The 7221-nt window shown below is 40.0% G+C and overlaps 1 pseudogene; it reads left to right on the top strand.

The window, feature by feature from the left end:
* Positions 1–2153: 2153 nt before the first annotated feature.
* LOC121820234 (protein BEX2-like) lies at positions 2154–5734 on the top strand (annotated as a pseudogene).
* Positions 5735–7221: the final 1487 nt, after the last annotated feature.

Below are 7221 nucleotides of genomic sequence, written 5' to 3'. Positions count from 1 at the left end.
CTGACCCAGGAATCAAACCCAGGTCTTCTCCGACGGAGCTATGAGGGAAGCCCAAACTCCTTAAGATGTCTCATATGATCCTTCAACTGTTTTTGTTTGACTAGCACAGTGGGGATCTCCTTTGTCTTTTTTTTTTTTCCAATGAATTTGGATGCCTCCTCATTGTTTCCTAGTTTATCACCGTGCTAAAAATCCATACAGCCGTCCTAACAGCTTCCTCACAGACTGAGTTACCTTTCTTGGAAATTGCTGGCCTTTTAGACTACTGTCTTAGCCCTGCTTACTTGTCTAGTTTCATTTCCACCCACTGCCTTTTGCCATTTCTTGTACTTTACATTCAAGCCCTTCTGAAGTGCTTGCAGTACAGAACAAACAGCTATGCTATGGATTGCATTGAAGTGTTGCCAGACTAAATACAGTTAATTCTTCAGAATAAAGCCTTTTGGTCCTCTCCAAGAAATTTTCCCTCAAAACCTTGTTTCAAAACTGCGGTGCAGTATGGTGCTCTCTCTCAGCACCTATCGCATGCACATCTTCCAACACTCATTTCCCCGTCGGTACTTTAGTTATTTACAGGTACTGCCCACCTGGACTGTAAGCTCCTTGAGAGCAGGGTAGGGTCCTTAATTTGTCTTTGTGTCCCTAGTGCCAGACATGATGGCCTTTACATCTCATTTAACAGTGCCAACTGTTGTTGTTATTAAATACATGGGACCCACGGATAAACAAACAGCAAGAGAATAGACAGCTCTAGGAGACTGAGCATATGTTGCTAAGCATAGTGGATATAACTGTATCTTACCTGCTGCCAGAACTCATCGTAAAAATGTATTCCATACTTATGTTTGTAAACATTTCAGCTTCGCTCTCACTCAGTGAATATTTGTAAGACTTCCCCAGGTCTCTTTGTGCTATCCCATAGATTCCTAAACTGAGATCCAGAGATCTCAGTTCTTCCTGTCATAGATGTGGTCTCCAAGAACTACCTCTGAGATCGCATGCAAAATCTTGTGATTTGGTTCTTTCATTTTGATAGGAATCAATATTATAGATATCTACTGAGTCTTTCCTCCTTCCCTGATTGATAGCCACTTTAATAGCTTCAGCTGCATTCCCTGTTGCCAATTCTTAATGTGAGGCAAGCCAAAAACCACGCAGAAACTCGTTCTCTTTCCTCTCCCAACTGCTTCGAATTACTCCCTTGCCTATCACTATAACGATAGCATGGCCATCCACTCGACATAAGAAGCTGTGTGGTTTTTTAGTCACCCAGGATCCTTCCATTCCTCACTCCTAGTGTTGGAGGCACTGAATGTAGTTCATTCTATGTACTAAATTATTGGGTTGGCCAAAAAGTTCATTCAGGTTGTCCCATAATCTCTTACAGAAAACCCTGAATGAACCCTGAATTCTGGTCGACCCAGTATTTCTAAGCTGTTGTCTTATTTTTCATCTTCCCCGAGAACAGCCCGTCATCTTCTCTCATCTGAACTCGACATTGCCTCTGCTCAGTCTCATCCACTCTCACCCCACCCCCCAGGTCTGATTAGGTCACCCCCTTTACCAAGGGTAATCAGTGAAATCACTCATTTCAGTGATACACAGAATCCTTCACAATCCTGAACCTGACCCAGTCACAGGAATTCAGACATGCCAAGTCCTTTCAGGATGCGGCGCTCAGGATTCAGAACTTAGTCTGTTTTCCTCTCTGTTCTGACTGTTTTTCCTTTTCCTTCTTTTCCAGCATAGGTATGAGTCACAGTATGAGTCACAGTATGAGTCAAAGTATATGACTTATAGTATAAGTCATACCTATACTGTAGCACTTATTTATTGGTGTTATTATTATGTTTTTACATTTGTTTCTGCCCGTAAAGCTTTCCAAAATAATTGAGGCTTTTGGTTAGAAATGTGCCCTATCACATTTTTATCCCTAAAATGAGCGCATTGCCCGCCTCATAGAGTTAATAATGATAACAGTGCTGAAGCTGATCAACTGCCTCCTTGTGCCAGCATTGTGCCAGCGTTGTGCCAAGTGCTTTACACAGACCCCCACACTGAGTCTTCCCAGTCTTGTGAGGTCCTCCAGTGAGCACTGCCTTTTACCTGCCTAATTTCTAACCTCCCATTCTATTTGCGGAGAATCCGTAATTATGAGTCTTGGTGGGAACAGTGCCCACTTTGCAGTTGGAAAGCTGAGTCTGGCTCACGTACTTGTCACCACTCTCTGGTAACTAGGGAGTAGTCAGGGCATGGGACCCAGGTTACGTCAATTGGGTGCACTCACCTTAAACTTGGAATCTGCACAAAGTGCCGCAGAGATGCAGAGATAACCGCCAGCGGTGTGCATCACTGTGGCGACCCAGGTCTGGCTGTGACAGTGCTGGTGGTCATGGCGGGCCCGTTTTCCACAGCGACTTCTCCATCCCCTTTTTCTTCCAATACAATCTTTTTCCAGATAAGTTAGCCAAGGTTTATTCTCCTTTTAATATTCATATATGTATCTGGCTGCATGCGGGATCTTTAGCTGTGGCATGCGGGGTCTAGTTCCTTGACCACAGATGGCACCCGGGCCCTCTCTATTGGGAGCATGAGTCTTAGCCACTGGCCCGCCAGGGAGGGTACAGCCAGAGCTCACTCATGTTGTCTTCAACAAAGAAACCTGGCTGATACAGAAAGCTCAGCTGTTATCCCCATCCGACAAAGGAGGAATGAGTAGGTACTCAAGTATTATTTCAAGAATGAATGAGATATTTACATATAGCTTCTGAAAGAAGTTTCGATTTGCTTTAGTTATTAACAAGTTTGCATTCATGGTGATCATCTAGAATTTATAGGCAACTAAAAGACAGGGAATAAGCTGATCCTTAACGAGCTAGTCTTATGATTGTTTTCCTGCAGGTATTATTTAGCCCATCCTCGGATACCATCAACACCTGTACCTCCCATAATTTATCAGGAAAAACATATGCTTAATGTAGTCACTATAAAAGCACAATCTTTAAAAAAGATTAAATCATGTTTTGAACATCATTCCTAAACATATTCCCTAGAAAGAAAGTAGGCTAATATATGTTAGAAATAATTCCTAAATAAAGGACAAAAATTAAAGCTAAAACCTCATTTATTAACGCTGTTGTCATTCACTCACTAAGGCATGTCTGACTGTGCGAACCCATGGACTGTAGCATGCCAGGCTCCTCTGTCCTCCACCGTCTCCCAGAGTCTGCTCAAATTCATGTCCACTGAGCCAGTGATGTTATCTAACCATCTCATCCTCTGCCACCCCTTGCTCCTTTTGCCTTTAATCTTTCTCAACATCAGTCTTTTGTGAATCAGCTCTTCGTATCAGGTGGCCAAAGTATTGAGCTTCAGCTTCAGCATCTGTCCTTCCAATGAATATTCAGGATTGATTTTCCTTAGGATTGACTTTAGATTTGATATCGTTGCAGTCCAAGGGACTCTCAAGAGCCTTCTCCAGCACTACAATTCAAAAATATCAATTCCTTGGTACACAGCCTTCTTTATGGTCCAACTCTAATATGACTGCTAGAAAAACCATTTCTGCCATTAGAGTGGTATCATCTGCATATCTGAGATTGTTGATATTTCTCTTGGCAATCTTGATTCCAGCTTGTGATTCATCCAGCCCGGCATTTCACATGATGTGCTCTGCATATAAGTTGAATAAGCAGGATAACAATATACAGCCTTGTCATACTACTTTCCAATTTTTGAACCAATCAGTTCCACGTTGCTTCTAACTGTTGCTTCTTGACCCACATACAGGTTTCTTAGAAGGCAGGTAAGGTAGTCTGATATTCCCATCTCTAAGAATTTTCCAGTTTGTTATGATCCACCCAGTCAAAGGCTTTAGCGTAGTCAATAAAGCAGAAGTAGATGTTTTTCTGGAATTCCCTTGCTTTCTCCATGATCCAACAAATGTTGGCAATTTGACCTCTGGTTCCTCTGCCTTTTCCAAACCCAGCTTATACATCTGGAAGTTCTTGGTTCACATACTGGTGAAGCCTAGCTTGAAGGATTATTGAGCATTACTTTGCTAGCATGTGAAATGAGTGCAACTGGGTGGTAGTCTGTACATTCTTCAGCATTGCCCTTCTTTGGGATTGGAATGAAAACTGACCTTTTCCAGTCCTGCGGCCACTGCTGAGTTTTCCAAATTTGCTAACATACTGAGCCACACACAATGGTGTGGTCTCTTATTTATCAATAGATGCTTTAAAAGAAAATTCCTTAACCAGATCAACACACTTTTCTAGTTGATTCTAGATCTAGTTGATTCTAGATCCTGGAAATTTCTAATGCAGTGTCTTTCTCATTTAAACTTGCATCTAGTTTTTCCTGAATTGTTATAGTGGTCTTAAAATTAAGGCTGAGAGACCTCTTGGTCATCCACTGTCTTCTCAGTCCCTGCTCCTGATGGCCCTGAGGGTATGTGTGCCAGGGGCGGCCCCCAAGAATAGGATGTGCTGGGGCTGGGGGTGACTAGGAGGGGAAGCGTCACTCTTGCAGCAAGGATGGGGAAGACCAGGAGACAGCAAGGATAGGCCCAGAAGCAGTGGCGTCCAAAGAGGAACAGCAGTAAAAAAATCTCGCCATGGAAAATGCCAACCAGACTGAAAACAAGGATGAAAGGGGGCAAGACGCTAATAAAGAGAGCCTGTGGCCCTCCTTTTGGAAGCCGTGTACCTAGGGAAATCGTAGGCGCTTCCATGTTAGGCAGCCCTTTCTGCATTATAGATGGGACATGGCTCAGAGGCTTGCAGAGCCACAGGCAAGGGTGAGAGAGGAGAATATGGGAAGCACTGGGAAGGGGTGAGGCAGCTTAATGGAAAAGCTTTGGGAGAAGCAGTTGAGTCATAATCTGTGGGCAGTTAGCGCTGACCGCCTCACCACGGCCATCATGATGAGTTACGCCTTATGCCGTGATGCCTGATGCTAATAGAGGGACACCTGCTTCCTAAACTTACATGTTCGTGACAGACCTTAGTTGTAAATCTTCTGGTGGTGTTTCTTGTGGGCTTCCTGTTACCGGCTTCTCACTGACTGTTGTTTTTGACCCAATCTGTTAAGTTTCTGCCAGCTGCAGTTTTACCTATTGCGTGGAGAGATGTTCATTAGACATTGTGAAGTTAATCGAGCAGTTTGAAAAAGCAGAAAACAGCAACAACGAATAAAACTGAGACAGTAGTCTGACCAAAGGTCGTCACTTCAGACCCTTTAATCGCACTGTCAAATGCCTTAGAAATAATGTTTCGTCTAATTTGCCATATCCTGTGATCTCCAGCTCAAGTGGGATAATTTGAAGAAAAGCAGAGGAAAGATGATTATTTTTTCTTTCCAGATTTCAGTGGGTCAACTGTAATTAATCAAGTTGTAGAAATTTTTTTAAAAAAGTGTGAAGGCCCCTCTAGAGGTGCAATATTATATTAAAGCTTATTTAATTTGAGGTGAATAATGTGAAGAGAAACTAGGTTCCAGGCCTGTGACCTGTAAAGTCACTTAATCTCTCTCAGACTCAATTTGCTCATCAATAAAATAGCAATGATAACGATACCTCCTCCTCAGGGAAGGCACTAAATAAGATGATACAAAAATGAAAACGTTTTGCAAACTGAATGGAGGTTTGCAAACAGCTCGTTACCAATCCCATGTGTAGATCATGTAAACAATAATAAATGCATTTGTAAGAATACATGCCCATATAATCTTGAACTTGTTACATGCTAGAAAAGTTTGAAATATATTTGAGAAAGAAAATATAAATCTTTAAAAATAAAACCAATGATAAAATTTATTTGAAGTTAACTTTGTTTTAAACTTAGAAGTTAATTTGAGAAGACAATTATAAAATGTCTTCTAAGGTGCTGAAATATGAATGTTTAAAAAATCCATAAAAATTTATGTAAAACATATAATTTCTAAAAATTTTCCCAGTCTAGAGAAGTCTTCTGCTGAAGCAGAAGTTCTGCTGTACTTCTAGGAATATAGTGAGAAAAGTAGTTGATTATCTATTTTTGTTGCTTATTATGAATGAATGATTACAGTTGAATTTATGGATATTATTTAATTAAAAAAACAAAATGTCCAGTTGAAGGAAGCCTTAAGAAGCTATCAAAACAAGCTTGAATTAAATTTTGAGAAAGGAAACTATGCATACATATTTGCTTTAAATAAATAATCTGCTTAAAATATTCAGTGACACAATTTGGAAAGGTCAGTTCTGCACATCCTGCTTAAATCGTCCCAGAAAACACACCAAAACATTACTGGTGTTTAAAATCTTCAAGATTGTATCTTTACAAATTAATCCCAGTTTGATTGCAAGTTAATCATTTTCAGTGCCTTATTGATCTTTATTTAGAAGTTAATATCATAAACAAGTTTCAACTCTCAGGCTGCATTTAATGCCCACTGACATATCCTGTGCAGATCTCCACATTAGCACACTTCCTAATAATAAAGGATATTTTATTTACAAGTTTGTGAGCTCACCGAGATCCTACCGGTCCAATGGGTTCATAAAAGGCATGCATTGAGGAAATTTTTGTGCAGTGGACCTGAGCTGAATACACTTGAGATTTTCTGTGTGTCCATGATCTTGACAGTCCTTCAGAAATGAATATTTTTAAAACATTTTAGAACTATGTTATAGAAAGGCAGGGTTATAGTCATTGAAATATAAACTACCACTTCACATGCAATTCAGTATTTATTGAGCTGTCACTATACTTATTTTTATTTTTACCAATTTTCCTTCAGTTTCATATGAGTTAAACATTATGATGCTGCTATCTTACAAAAAATATAAAAATGAAAATAAATTGTACCTTTTCTGAAGGTAAATAACATATTCAAAGTTGATATTGCATAATGCAAAAAATTGCTATGTATATAACACTAAAAAAAAAGACTCAGTGTGGGGAGTACTATGTAGACAAATCAGTGATAAACAGTATTATTCTGAAAGCAGTGTTTTTTAAACAAATGAAAATATTGGCACTGACTGATTTCCTTGCCTTAAAAATAGTAGTATCTTGAAATAGACCAAGGAAGTATCAAGTAATCTCTGACCAGGAAGTATCGAATTAAATATATGTCAGAGTTAAATATTATCCTTCAGTTAATAATAAACGTGAGCCTGAAGTGAACAAAGCCTTAAATGGATTCACAGAGTAATAAGCGGGGTTCACTCACTTA

This window comes from Ovis aries, chromosome 8, assembly GCF_016772045.2.
Source record: "Ovis aries strain OAR_USU_Benz2616 breed Rambouillet chromosome 8, ARS-UI_Ramb_v3.0, whole genome shotgun sequence".
NCBI classification, from domain to species: Eukaryota; Metazoa; Chordata; class Mammalia; order Artiodactyla; family Bovidae; genus Ovis; species Ovis aries.
The sequence above is the reverse complement of the archived record's forward strand: the minus strand, read 5'-3'. Positions and strand labels throughout refer to the sequence as shown.